Genomic DNA, 15,405 nt, shown 5'->3' with positions numbered 1-15,405 from the left:
GGGCAATAAACATTAAGCATAGTGTTTTATTTATAGTCATAAAAGAGGGTTGTCACTAAAGATCTACTTTATATCAATGTGTATTTTATGGGGTCCATTGAAAACCAAGATATTTAAAAGAGTCAATGTTGTGTTCTTTTATAGAAATCCAGAAAGATGATGATCATTTGCTTGAGCACTTGCAATGTGAAAGATGCATTGACAGAATGGAATGGTGCTACAAATGTAATACATATTCTCAGCATAAAAATAATTTTCCTCCAAAGGAAACTTATGAGATGTTTGGATTACATGAAAAAAATGTAAAATCAGATTTAATCATTCTGGAATTAAATCAGAACAGAAGCAACAAAATACAGAAGTCAGTTGTGCTCACTGAAGATGAGAAAACTTTTCTCCACAGTGAACAAGAGCAATTTAATACTGAAATGAAATTCCCTGAGTGTGAACCACCCAGGTTCATGAAGTCACAGTGCATTCAGCATCAGGAGTCTGATGAAATTGAGAAACCACACACAGGCGATAAATGTGGAACAACCTTCATTGAAGACTCTGTGTTCTATGAACACCAGATTATTGGTATACTAGATAAGACCTACGAATGCAGTCAGTGTGGGCAAATATTCAAGAAAATGTTCAAACTCAATGAACATTATCAAAAAAGTCATGAAGGACAAAAGCTAGGAAAATGCTTGCAATGTGGGAAAAATTTTCACAGTGTATCATACCTCAAGGGACATCAGGAACCTCATGTGGCAGGAATGTCCTATGTATGCAGTGAATGTGGGAAAGGCTTCACTAGGCAGAGTGATCTCACTGCTCATCAGCAAACTCATACTGGAGAGAAACCCCACATATGTGGTGAATATGGAAAAGCCTTTATCAGGAAGACTCTTCTCACTTTTCATCAGCGAACTCATACTGGAGAGAAACCCCATGTATGTGGTGAATATGGCAAAGGCTTTAGCCAGAAGAGTAAATTTACTGTTTATCAGCGAACTCATACTGGTGAGAAATCCTATGTATGTGGTCAATGTGGAAAAACCTTTCTCACGAAGGATGTTCTCACCGTTCATCAGTGAACCCATACTGGAGAGAAACCCCATGTATGTGGTGAATGTGGAAAAGCCTTTATTCGGAAGCATGCTCTCACTGTTCATCAGCGAACTCATACTGGAGAGAAACCCCATGTGTGTAGTCAATGTGGAAAAGCTTTTATCAGAAAGAGTAAACTTACTGTTCATCAGCGAACTCATACTGGAGAAAACCTCCATGTATGTGGTGAATGTGGAAAAGGATTTATCCAGAAGACTGCTCTCACTATTAATCAGCAAACTCATAGTGGAGAGAAACCACATAAATGTGGTGAATGTGGCAAAAGCTTCATTCGTAAAGGAAATCTCAAAACTCATATAAAAATTCACAGGAGTAAAACCCTATATATGTGGCAAAGGCTTTATCCAGAAGATTTCTCTCACTGTTCATCAGCTAATTCACACTCGGGAGAAACCCCATGTATGTCATGAATGTGGAAAAGCCTTTATCTGGATGGCTTCTCTTACTGTTCATCAGTGAACTCATACTGGAGAGAAACCCCATATATGTGATGAATGTGGAAAAGCTTTCAGCCAGACACAATGCCTTACAGCACATCAGAGATTTGACAAAAGGAAAAAAGCCCTTTGCATGAATTAAATGTGGAACATCTTATATGTGGGCATCAGATCTCGTTAATCATGAGAAATTTTCATCAAGAAAAACTTTCATTGGAGTTAGTGTAACAAAGCTTTCAAAACAAAGGAAGAGGTGCTGGAGTTTGGCCTGGGCCAAGTGTGTGAACGGACAGTTGTGACTTACCATATGGGTACCCGTGTTCTGTGTTGCTGTCCCTCTACTGACATGGCCCACCATTTTGGCGACAGATGACCTTCCAGACTTCCACAGAGTGCATGTTCTTCCTCAGATGCATGAAGGTTCCCTAGACTATACACGGTAGTCCCTGGAGAAGTGCTGACAAGGTGGGGAAACCACAGCTTCTGAGAGGAAAGCCTCACTGCCTTCATTCCCTTGTCTCTGCTGAAACTGAGTTTGTGTCTGGGCTCACACTGAGTTCCCATCACTGTGTAACTTGCACAGTAATACATGGCCGTGACGTCAGGATTCACAGAGCTCAGTTTTAAATTAACCTGGTTCTGGGATGTATCCCTGGTGATGCTGACTCAGTACTGGAGAGCTAGATTATAGTTTGTGCCCCCCATTCTCCCATATTATCCCAATCCACTCCAGATCCTTTCCTGGAGCCCGGTGGACCCAGGTCACATGATAGCTGGTTAAAGACAATCTAGAGACCGCACAAGTGAGAGATAGGGTCTGTGAGGGCCTCACTAGTCCAGGGCCTGACTCTTGTACCTGCACCTGGGCCTATACAGCTGGGGATAGAGAGAAACCCAGTGAGTCATGTGCCCCGATTCTTCACTCCCAGACTTCATGTCTGACTCCCTGAACCACTCACCACCCTGAGTTGCCAGAAAGAGGAAAACCCACACATGCTTCATGTTCATGTGGATAAGATTCGTGACACCCAGAAAATGCTCTCCAGGTGAGAAGGAATATGAATTTAAGTCCTTGCATGTTGTGGTTTTATTTGGGTTCTTGTCAGGCATTTGCGTGTGGGAGGTGCATGGTATGTAAAGGTGGAAAGGGCTGAATGGGGCCCCTGCCTCTGGGACTCACACTAGAAAAGTGATGCTGGTGGAGTCCTTGAGAGAACACAGCCCTCTCTTTGAGGTCTTCCCTCTACCAATCATGTGGACATCTGTGTAGATTTTAAGTTTAATGTAGCTTTACATCTATTACCATCAGAAGTACACAGATGATCTGGTGAAATTAAAGACAATCTCTAGGCTTACCATGCAATGGAATCAAGACTAGGCCTACCTGAATCTTTTCATTCCTTTGACCACGTAGGGAAACAAGTATATGTCTCCCTAAAACTCCTTTCCCCTATAACATTTCAGAATATTTGGGAAAGGATAAAATATACTGCGTTATAGTCCATGTTTAATATTGGAAAAAAAGTGTTTCCTACCAACAAGGTTATTTGTGGGGAAACAGGAACCCACAGAAGTCTTAAGAAGGTCATATTTCTTCCCATGGATTAGTACCCTCTGTGGGTGATGGGTATTCTGAGCCCCCTGCTGACAGCAACCCATCACATACAGGAGAGGTGTTTCCTGGGCTTACACAGTCTTCCAACTTCTGTGGGGCACACAGTAACATTTTCTCTGGTCATAAGCATTCAGATTGTTGGTCAGGAGTGTTACCTGGAGTTGTCTCTGCAGATTTCCAAACACGGGCACTGGAGCTACCATAGTGGTCAGCACAGCAGCTCTAACTACAGTCTGTATCCAGGCTCCTGTGGGGCCTAAGCACCCCTGCAAGTCAACTTTCTCCCAGAGGTTATTTTTACCTCTGGTCCCTCAGTGGGAAAAGCTTTAGAGGTAGAGAGTGCTACAAGTTGCAAACACTGTGAGCTGGATACAGTGAAAGGAAGTATGATCTACAGACATAGCTCTTTATACAGATTTTGATATTGAGATATAAGCCACAAAAAATACTGGTAAAGAAAATCTGGCTCAAAGACAAAGATATTCTACAGGATTTAGGCTGCCTTCTTTACAGAGGAACGGGGAAGTATTTAAATCAGGCTTCTATTCAAAATAATTGAAACTGGAACGTTTTAGTTAATTATTTGATGTTAAGGGGAAAGTTTCTAGTCAGAATTATTTTGGGGGTGGTTTTCTGTTATGTTTGATGGGAAATTTTGCAGATGTTTTTAATTGTTGAAAACAATACTCTAATGCCACTGAACTACACCTGAGAAGAATGTTGCAAATAGTATTTTGTTGCATGTTTCATGAGAAAAATATGTTCCAATACATGACAGAAAGTTTTGCACACATAGCTGCAAACGGACAGAAATTCTTGCCAGTACAATATTTCAAAAACTTTAAAATATTGAACAGGAAAAGGGATTGTGATATAAACCAATAACTGAATTTACAATAAAAAATTTCATAATGAAATAATCTATGTTTATTATTTTATTTGATTATTTGTTTTTTGCCCAAACCATCTTATAGTTAGCTGTGGTCGTCATATAATCATTTGTCAATTTCACAGGATTAAGAGTGAAGGGGTGGAGTCTAGCCAGTTAATCAGATCATAGCCAATGTGGCCTCTGTGTTGGAGTGGCCTCCTGAGGATTCTGGGAACTCCTTCATTCCTCCTTGAATGTAGGAGTCTGTCTCTCTCTGTCTCTTTCTGTTGACTTCCTGGGAGACATTGCAGCTGACAAGACATGTGGAACTATGTGAGTGCTCTCAGCTGGAGAAATCACGTGGACCCATGCGAGCGCTGAGATGCTTACAATGCCACCAGATCCAGAAGACTTCCCACCCACTGGCCTGTGCTCTTGCTGCATTTGGCATCATTGCATGTGTTTTGTGAGTCTGAAGAAGACTTTAAAAATACGTATCGGACATATGGTCTAAGATTGGACTTAAGGAATTGATCTGGACTGGGCTGGGATGTTTTCTTGATATTTGAGTTCTCTTGTACATAAAGCTATTTCTCAAGGACGTGAGTGTCTATGAATTTGTTTCTCTAGTCTACCCATAGTAACATAGATATCATATCATCCCACAGTTCCATCACATCAAGCAGGAGGAAAACATCTTTCTTGAACTTTTTAATATCGGCTCCCTTTTACCCCACCCATTGCCCCACTGTATCTCCAAGAAATCCTTGTTTGTCTTGCTGCCTCTATACATTTATCAATTCTGGGTTCGTATACTGTTAAACAGAAAGACACATAACAAAACTCAAGAGAATTACCCCCAATTGCAAAATACATCTGAGGTGAACCCAAAAGGAATTGCAAGTTGAGGAAGAAGGCAGTCCAAGTGTACTCTTCTGTCCTTCCCTGGAGTCCAGGACTGAACCAGTTGTGTTTAGGATCAATTATGTCAGTCTGGCTCCTGGGATGTGGTGACCTTGCTGGATCACTGCCTTTCCAGGGCTTCTGTGTTCAAACATACTCTTTAGGTCTGGTGTCCTACAGCCTGCCCCTTCTACCTTTGGTTGAACACATGCTAACATTCCCCAAACTGATTGTTAAATATATTACAAGGAATACAAACGACGACGACAAAACTAACTCCCTGCCTTCCAGTAGATTCTCCCTCATAGCACAGCCCTATTTTGTCATCTTTGCTGGTGAGGAGGGAACACTGTTCTTTTAGCAGCTCAAACGAAGGATGCTTACAAAACAACATCCCTGCACTGGTCGCAAAGTGAGACTGCTGGCTGGGGGTAGTGAGACCCATTACTGATGAGCCAGCTCCATCTCTTCTCTGTGTGTGCAAAGTACTGTTGCATGCAGTGTTTGTTGGTAAACTGTGCTTTTGCTGGGGACCGCAGACAATGGTTTAACAGATTCATGCTGTTAAGTTGACCTTACATTACAATAGAGGGGGATACTATTGGAAGGAAGAATAAGGCTATTTTTGTACATCTACCTTTAAATTGAAGCAAAGCAAGTGAAAAAATATATTTAAAAGGAAAGCTAAGTGTTGGATCGGCCCTGTGAACAGCTCACTGCTGTGGGATTGCCAAATTTGCAGGTAGGTAGCTGGGTTGGGGCCTGGGATATAATACCAGGTGTCCTTTAAATTGGTTTATCCACAGAGAGCACAGCTGTGCTCTCAATCATGCCGTCGGAGTTCACAGCACCTTCCTGTGCTTTGCTTCCCTTGCAGATGCTGTGGCAACTCCCGGCCGAACTGTTGATACTTCAGGATCATCCCACAGAAGCCTGCAGAGACAACTGGAGGCTTGATGCTGAACCACAAGGTCTGCAGAGGGAGGAGAGCTCCCACTGGTGATAATCCCTAGCTATGCCCAGCTCCTTCCTGCAGATGATTAGATCAGGCCACGTGGAGAGAGTCTCAGCACTGGGGAAACAGGAGTGCTTGGAATCTGCCAGGAGCAGGGCTAGGTGTCGGTGGAGGTGTTTCTATATTGCTTTGAGAAAGGAATCACAAAATGCCTCACCGTGCTAGTAGAAATAGGACCTGGTATTTCCAGGTTTCCGGCACTTGTCCTGCACAGGCCAGGTACCTTTCAGAACTGGTGCCCAGACTGTAGCCTGATCCACTTCTGAATGTACACTCCTCCCTGGGCCATTCATTGTAATAGAAAATTGACACCCCAGGACCACGCATAAACAGCGGATAATTCTGAGCTGTTTAGGAAACCACTGTTATAAGCACAATAAAAGTGCACTCTTCTAAAAATAATTCACAGGGTACATAAGGGACTGTAGTGGATTGATTATACTCCTCCCTTGCCCCAAACCACAATAACCTCTGGAAATACAGACTGGTATCTCTCATGAATATAGATGCCAAAATCCTCAACAAAGCCCTGGTCAATAGAATCCAACAGCATATAAATTTATTTTAAAAGACCAATATTCTCAGGTCAATGAATCAGGACAGAAAACCCAACAATAAAAACATCCACATACAATTGATTTTTACATTGGCCCAAAAGACATTAAATGGGAAGCAGGTGCCCTCCTCAATAAATGGTGCTGGAAAATCTGGATAACCACCTGCAGAAGAATGAAATGAAATATCTCATTCTATGTACTAAAATAACTCCAGGTGGATTAAAACCTACATGTAAAATCCAGAGCTAGCAGGATCATTAGTCCAGGGAATACATGGGTTGGCAGAATTAACAAAAGAAACATACTCCATAGAAGGTAACATAGATGAATGGGACCTATGAAAAAGAAAACACTTGTGTAAATCAATAGAGTTTATTTAATAAAAGAGTAAAAAGAGAGCCCCCAGACTGGAAAAGGATATTTAGTAATGACACATCATATAAAAGACTGATGATTAAGATCCACAGAATTTTACAAGGTTATAGCAAGAAAAAAACTTGGTAAGATGGGCTAAAGACCTGAACAAACAATTCGTACAAGATGATAGATAAATGGCTAATAAACACATGTGGAAATGTTCTAGGTCTGTAGTCATTCAGGAATTGGAAATCAAAACAACAATGTGATACCAACTAAAGCCCAGTAATGTATCCCAATTTAAAAACAAAACATAACAGAACAATAAAGGGTGGACAGGGTCTGGTGGGATAAGGACTTTTGTACAACTGCTAGTAGTCATGTAAATATGTACAGCCACTATAGAAGGCGATATGGCGATACCTAAAACATATGGAAATTGAACTACCATCTGACTCACCAATACCATTACTGGGCATATACCCCAAAGAAATAAGAAAGAGATGATGAACAGACATGTGTTCCCCCATGATCATTGCAGCACAGTTCACAATAGCACGAAGCTGGAAACAGCCTAAATTCCCATCAAGAGAAAAGTGGATACATTAAAAAAAAACCAACTCTGATGTAAACACACAAATAATATGAATCCCTAAAAAGCAGCATTGAAACACTTCAAGTCGTGGAAGGATCTGGAAGACATGCTTAGTGAAGTTAGTCAAGCACAAAAGGACAAATGCTATTTAAGTTCACTCCACTTGGAAAAAGTCGCAGAAAGGGCACAAACTCAAGTTTGCACGTCATCAGGCCCTCTGGCTAGGAGCTAGATCGCCTGGGAAAGAGCTGGACCAGTGCCATGAACCACAAATCCTCTGGTTAAGGTAAGTATAGTGGAGGTCATTTGGCCAGAGGACACTTCCTGATCTCCTGATAGCTGGGATCCATTGGTGGGGGAAAGGGGGCAGGATGCTGAGTAGTAGCAATATGGATCTGGGGTGAGGTCCCCTGGAGAGGGTGGTGGCCCTCTCAAAGGGGTGAGGCTTAGTGATGGTAGGGCGTGGGCAGCACTGAAGAGGGGAGATGGAACAGTCAATTTTGGGTGAACGTAAGTGCATGTCTGCTCGGGTGTGGGAAAGGAGAGCTGACAGCCAAGTGGAGTAAGGAGAGACTGCAGGTGCTCTTCGGATCAAAAGGTAGGGAGGGTATTTCATGACTTGCACTCGGAGAGCAGAGCTGACTTAGGACTCTGGGGTTACCTGGGAAGCCAGGTCAGATGTCACAGAACAGTGGGAAACTGAATCCTGACTCTCAGAGTACAAGTCATGCTGCAGAGCTGCTTCTGTGGGATCCCCAAATGGGAACTCCACTGGGGGAACTGGATTCTACCCCAGACTCACTATAACCTGAGGAATTAAGCTGGAAAACACATGGTGTCTGGGGTTGAAGAAAATAGCTGTACCAAGAGCTGTCTACTATTGGTTGTCTAACAAACAAGTCTTGGTACAGCAAGTGTGCTGTGTTAAGACGTATTATCCTGGCAACTGTGTGGCTGTTCTGTTGCAGTCTGCTTATACTCATCTACATTAGGCTGTTTCTCACAGGTGTGCCGCCATTGGAGCTCACCGTCTTGAAGCAGTGTAATTTGTTTGGTTATTTTTCAGAAAATGAAACCTAGGGATGTTGTGCCCACAGGGAAAGAAAGCATAACAAGGTTTTAGGGTGCTTGAAGGGTGGAGGAGAAAAAAGGGAGATGATTTCAAGAAGTCTAGGAAGGAACCCTATCATTTGGAAAACATGTATGAGTATGCAAGAAATTGCACAATTCGTTTTGACAGAATTGAACTATGGAACAATATGACCTATACAGTGGTTCCCAAGTTAAATAATTTTAATTTTATCAAATAAAAGGTAATAAAGTAATAGATCAAAGAATGGGTTTGGGGCTTGCACTAAATCCTATCCCCAATTTAAGGACTATCAGTTCGAGCCCACAGGACGATGGCAACGTAGTGACACATGCCAGGGGGACTCTGCAGAATCCAGCCCAGGAGAGTTGCTTAGAGGGAAATTCAAAGCTGCTGGATCGCAGGAGGTGCATCATAAAGATAAGTATGCACACATCCACTGGGTTTTGAAGGCCTGTGGGTTTTGGCTTACATCACTGGAAGCCGCCGGGGGCTTGACCTTAGCCCAGCCACTGTAACTGCTGGAGCCCGGACCATTTGGAGCCCAGCCAATGTATCTGCCGGAGCCGGGGCCATTTGGAGCCTGTAGCAGGGCTTGGTCTAAACACAGCCACAATTTTCCCCTGCCTGCCTCAGGGCAGGGACAGGACCCTGGCAGCTCCACCAGCAGGGATCAGGGTTCAGCTACATTGTTGCTTCTGTTTATATCTCTGCTCTCTATTCCAACACAGCCGTGGAGGGCTGCACAGGAGCTTTTTCATGTCATGGCCACAGCTTGCGGTGCCTACGTGGTCTGAGCAGGGACTAAACCCAACACCCCACAGCCCAACAGGCAGGGATCAGGGTTCAGCTACACTGCTGCATCTGTTAACATCTCTGCTCTGTGTCCCCCCACTTCTTTGGGGGCTGCTCAGCAGCTTTCTTGCGACTCTTGGGGCTCAGCTGTGGATAGCAGCTGGGGCTTGGGGCAGGGAGTAAGCCCTTGCAGCTCCACAGGCAGGGAGTGGGACTCAGCTACATAGTTGCTTTTGCTTCCCTCACTTCCCTATACCCCTGCAGAGTCTAGTCTAACATTTTAATTTTTCTCCCCCTGCTCTTTATTCCTACCCTGCTCTCTCATGCTCCATTGCAGACATATGGGGCACTCCCATTGCCCTAGGGCATTTGCGCCTTGGCCACACCCAGCTAGGTGAGCTCCACCGTGCATAGATAGCCAAAGGCTAGGGAAAGGCCTGCTTGCTCTCCAGGGGATACTCCTCAGACTTCTCACCAGGGAGTTCCTGCCTGAGTACCTGGGGACATAAGGCAGCTCAGCCAACACTTTTCAACATTCAAACCAATAACAGGAACATCAGCCCAGCCTGTGCAACACTGGGGCAGGCAGCCGACCTGCCATCTGGGGTACTCCCCTGATAGGGAAGCCACAGGAAGATAAAGTGGTAGGTTAATACCATAGCAAAATCAGCTGTAGGCAGTTCGAAGAAGCATTCCTGTAAGTCTTCCAGAGAGAGACTAGAAAATGGCACCTGGTCCCTCTAAAATAACTCAACGCAAAAAGCCATCACCCCTAACGACTTCAACGAAAAAAACAGGAGAAAAAAAGACAAAGGCAGAAGATGTCCTGAACATAACAACATACATAGAAGAAGCAGACATTGAGATGCCACTCAAAGAAATTCTCAGAATGCTGCTTGGAGCCATGCAGGATATGAGGGAAACAATACAGAAAAAGGATGAAACGATACAGGAGCTTAGCGAGGAGATAATGAAAAACAATAGCACAATCATGTTCCTTGAAAATTGATTGGAGGAATCAGAGAACCCTATCAGTGTCTTGGAGGACAGCCAAGCAGACTTTAATAAACGTGAACAAAAATCTAACAAGAGCATCAGAGAAGCTGAAGAAAACCTAAGAGCTATGTCTGATGCTATGAAGCAGAACATTAGAATTATTGGCCTACCGGAGGAAGACACAACAAAGAATCATCTGCTACAATAGCGAGAGAATTCTTGGAGGAAAACTTGCCCAGCCTAATGAATGAAAACCAGGCAACCATCCAGGAGGCTGAAAGAACACCAGCATGACAGGACCCCAAGATGAAATCACCAAGGCACATAATAGTTAAACTATCCAACTTTGAGGAAAAGGAGAAAATTATGACAGCAGCCAGGGAAAAACAAGCAGTCACATATAAAGGTTCCCACATAAGGATATGCTCAGACCTATCAGCAGAAACTATGAAAAAAAGGAGAGAGTGGAGTGACATTACTCCAAAAATTGAAGGAAAACAACGCAAATCCAAGAATATCTACCCAGCCAAATTATCGATCAAGATCGATGGAGAAGTAAAAGTCTTCCCAGACAAGGAAAAACTCAAAAATTACATTACAACAAACCCAGCCTTACAAAAGATCCTCGCCGACTCAGTATGGGCAGATGAACAACACTCACCAAGCACAAATAAGAGACCAATACATAGAACAACTTCACCCAGAGCACAACAAGGAGAAAAGAGACCCCAAGATAGCATTGGTTTAAGGATGGAAAGAAGTCAAGAATGATACACACAAAAAACACACACTAATGAGAAAGGAAAGTAGGAAAACTCCCAACACAAAAGGTATAAAATGGCATCACAGAGTCCACAGATGGAGATAATAACCCTGATTATCAGTGGCCTGAACTCAGGCATTAAAAGACTGAGACTAGCAGAATGGCTTAGAAAACACAACCCATCCATTTGCTGCCTACAGGAGACACATCTCAAGGCTACAGACAAAAATAGGCTGAGAATCAAAGGCTGGAGAAGGACCTACCAAGTACACAGCAATACAAAAAAAGCAGGGGTTGCAATCCTAATCTCGGAATAAATTGACCTCAAAGTACAAACCATAAAAAGAGATAAGGAAGGATACTATCTAATGCTCAAGGGAATCATAGACAATGAACCACTAAGCATTGTAAACATATATTCCCTGAATGAGAGACCAGCTGAATATGTCAACCAAACACTCCAAAAGATTAAGAAAAAATCACAGACCCGACAATTATAGTGGGTGACTTCAACACACCACTCTGAGAAAGATAGATCACAGGGAAAGAAACTCAACTATGATGCACATACCGGCTTGGGAGGAACTGGAGGAAATCATGCTAAGTGAAGTAAGTCAGGTACAAAAGGAAAAGTAAAACATGATCCTGCTGAGGCAAATATTAAAAAAAAATGCTAATGTGGCATAGGGGAAAAAGTTACTATATACTCACATTTTTGGGTTGAAGACTGTGTAGTATGGCAGAGACCAGATCAAAACCAGGGATGCACATAGTAGACAACTGGGGAGGAGGTGGGGAAAGAAAAATAAAAGGATGAATATAAGGAAGAAAAGGTGAGCTGGGGCATGGGGCACTAACCCACCCAAGGGGAGGGTATTGTTTATATCTCCACAGGGAAAGTGGGACCAGACTTCCACCCAGTGCCGCGAGGTGTGAATGCAGCATTCCGGAGTGGAGTAGGGAACCAGTGGAGAGGTCTGGGAGGCTGGCCCCAACACCAAAAATTAAGTGGATTCCTGCCCCTCCCCCAAGAAGAATTTGTTTCAAAGGACGACATTGATTCTACAGCTCGGGCAGAAGGATATATCGGATCAGAGCACACGGGCGCAGATGAAGGGGAGGAGGAGAGAGTGGAGCACAGACTTGCCCACCAGGCCGTGAGGATGATGTTCCTGATTAGAGCAGCCAGTCCACAGAGAGGACAACATGGCCCCCACTATAAGACATGAAACCCCTCAGTGACCAATGGCGCTACCGGAGAAAGCATCAGAGACACAGTGTGCAGATTGCACCTGACCTGATCCAACCACACTGAGGCAAATCACTGGGAGAGTTCAGCAGAACAGCAAGGGAATGGAGTGGCAAGGTCCCCAGGGAATGCTGAAAGTGGATTTGGGGCCAGGGCGTGGTGCCCATACAGACTGGACTGGAAAACACTCCTAAAGGCCAACAAACGAACCTTGAACTAACTACAAGCTTTTCTATCTTGATGTGTTTTGTTTTGTTCTTTGTCAGTGGTTTGTTGTTGTTTTGTTGTCTGGCTGTATACTGTTGCTTTGTTTTCCTCTGTCTTATTTTTGTGCATGTTATTATCTCCACAGGTTTGTCTACATAAGACAGGCTGGATGAACTATCTGGAGGAAAAACAAAGGGACCGACAGTTCTGGGGGTACCTGGGATAGGGGGAGATTGGGCGTAAAGAAGTGGTGTTAACAAACCCAGGGACAAGGGAGCAACATGGGATCCAAATTGGTGGCGAGGTGGGGAGTGGCTGGCCTGGTAGGGAATGATAAGGGCAAGGTTACTTAAAGAAGAGGTATAGCTGTAAGCCAGGTGGGGATGGAGCATGATAGTGGGGCAGGAGGAAAGTCAAGGGAAATAGAGAAAAGAACTAGGAGGCAAAGTGCATTTATAGAGGTCTAGACAAAGACATGTACATGCAAATATATATATATGAGGATGGGAAAATAGATCTATGTGTCTATATTTATAGGTTTAGTATTAAGGTGGCAGAAGGACCTTGGGCCTCTACTGAAGCACTCCCTCAATACATGAATAGTTTCTTCTATTAAATTGTCATTCTATGATCCTCACCCTCCCGACACAATTGCTGAAGCCAAAGCATTTGAACAAGTAAATATGAAGAAAGTTGATGGTGCCCGGCTATCAAAAGAGATAGCGTCTGGGGTCTTAAAGCCTTGAAGGTGCAAAAGTGGCCATCTAGCTCAGAAGCAACAAAGCCCACATGGAAGAGCACATCAGCTTGTGTGATCACGTGGTCCCGATGGGATCAGTTTTCAGGTATCAAAGAGCAAAAAATCATATCATTGGCTGCACAGCTCCATGATACGATTGTCGAGGACAAACGGGTGCATAAGCAAACGTGGCAAAGGAATCTGATGATGCCCGGCTATCAAAAGAGATAGTGTCTGGGGTCTTAATGCCTTGAAGGTGAGCAAGCGGCCATCTAGCTCAGAAGCAATAAAGCCCACACGGAAGAAGCACACCAGCTTGTGTGATCACGAGGTGCCAAAGGTATCAGGAATAAGGCATCATCATAAAAAAAAAAAAACCCAAAAACTTAACATCGTGAATGAAGGAGGAAGTGTAGAGTGGAGACCCAAAGCCCATTTGTCGGCCACTGGAGATCCCCTCACAGAGGAGTCTAGGGGAGGAGATGAGTCAGTCAGGGTGCGATGTAGCACCAATGAAGTATACAACTTTCCTCCAGTTCCTAAATGCTTCCTCCACCCCACCCCCCAACTATCATGATCTGAAATCTACCTTGATAGAGCAGAGGTTGTACACTGGTGCATATAGGAGCTGGAGGCACAGGGAATCCAGGGTGGATGATACCTTCAGGACCAGGAGTGTGAGGTGCGATACTGGGAGGGTAGAGGGTGAGTGGGCTGGAAAGGGGAAACCGATTACAAGGATCTACATGTGACCTCCTCCCTGAGGGACAACAGAAAAGGGGTGAAGGGAGACGCTGGATAGGGCAAGATATGACAAAATAATAATTTAAAAATTATTAAGGGCTCATGAGGTAGGGGTAGCAGGGAGGGAGGGGAAAAAAGAGGATCTGATGCAAAGGGCTTAAATGGAGAGCAAATGCTTTGAAAATGATGAGGACAAAGAATGTACAGATGTGCTTTATACAATTGATGTATGTATACGTATGAATTGTGATAAGAGTTGTATGAGTAATAAAATGTTAAAAAAAGAAAGTAATCTAAGAAGTTGTCCTAAATATAGAAGAGCACGGAAATAATATTTGTGAAAGCCTTATTAATTCCCTGTAGTGTGAAGATGCCTTAATACTGCATGCCATAAGGTAGTCTGACTTGAAAAACGTACTGATGAAGATCAGAGACTGGTGCCTTAACTACAGAATACAGCTCGATGAAAGAAAACCAAAATCCTCACTATAGGACCAATACAAATTACCATGAAAAATGGAGATATCATTGAAGTTGTCAAGGATTTCATTTCACTTGGACCTCAATCAATATACACAGAAGCCATAGACAAGTGATGTGTTTCCCTGGGCATATTTGTTTCCCAGGACCTCTTTAAACATTTAAAAAGCAGTGTCTATTTGAGAACTAATATTTACCAGATCCAAGCTATTTTATTTTTAATTGTCTCATATGCCACTGAAAGTTGAAAAATGAATGAGGCTGTTTAAAAGTAAAATGATGCATTTTAATTATAGTGCTAGTGAAGAACTTGATAGTTTGATGCACTGTCAATTGTAGCTTAGAAGTTGTACAATTATAATGCTTGTCATAAATGGATACTATGAAAATTCATTTTAAGTATATTAGAAATTTGTTGAGAGATCTGTCCATTAAAGGACATCATGCTTGATAAAGCAAAATATCATTGAAAAAAGGATGAACTTCAACAACATAGAACATCACAGTAACTGCAACTAAGCCCAAACTTGACAACTGTGAGAAGGAAGCAGGACCCATATGTGTTTCATTCTTTTTTTTCTCTAACATTTCTATGAGAGTGACATGATTTAATTTGACTTAAACAGCAAAATGCAATGCCAATGACAAACATTTTGCTTGATGCATAGTTAATTAAATTTTTCCCTTTACATATTGGCACCTGATAAGGATACCATTTAATACCACTTTTATTTAATAATATGCTGCAAGTCTTTATGGCAGTTATTGATCAACAAGTGTCTAATAAAAGCTGACAATGGTAGCAAAGATGTAAAACTGTAATTGGAGATGGTATCACTCTAAACATGGACAATCCAAGGCCCTACAAGAAAATCA

At 43.0% G+C, this 15,405-nt stretch overlaps 1 long non-coding RNA gene across 5 annotated transcripts in view; it reads left to right on the top strand.

Annotated features, from left to right (window-relative positions):
• Positions 1–14,755, top strand: part of LOC142436267 (uncharacterized) — a 36,418-nt gene extending 21,663 nt beyond the window's left edge. For 3 of the 5 annotated variants that reach the window (XR_012781841.1, XR_012781838.1, XR_012781842.1), the window contains one exon: positions 5,820–14,755. This is a non-coding gene — a long non-coding RNA (uncharacterized LOC142436267). Of the gene's footprint in view, positions 1–144; positions 4,643–5,819 lie in introns of those variants that run through there. The other 2 variants (XR_012781840.1, XR_012781839.1) reach the window with 2 other exon arrangements.
• The last annotated feature ends 650 nt before the right edge of the window (positions 14,756–15,405 follow it).

Source organism: Tenrec ecaudatus, unplaced genomic scaffold (assembly GCF_050624435.1).
Source record: "Tenrec ecaudatus isolate mTenEca1 unplaced genomic scaffold, mTenEca1.hap1 Scaffold_1885, whole genome shotgun sequence".
Classification (NCBI taxonomy): domain Eukaryota; kingdom Metazoa; phylum Chordata; class Mammalia; order Afrosoricida; family Tenrecidae; genus Tenrec; species Tenrec ecaudatus.
The sequence above is the reverse complement of the archived record's forward strand: the minus strand, read 5'-3'. Positions and strand labels throughout refer to the sequence as shown.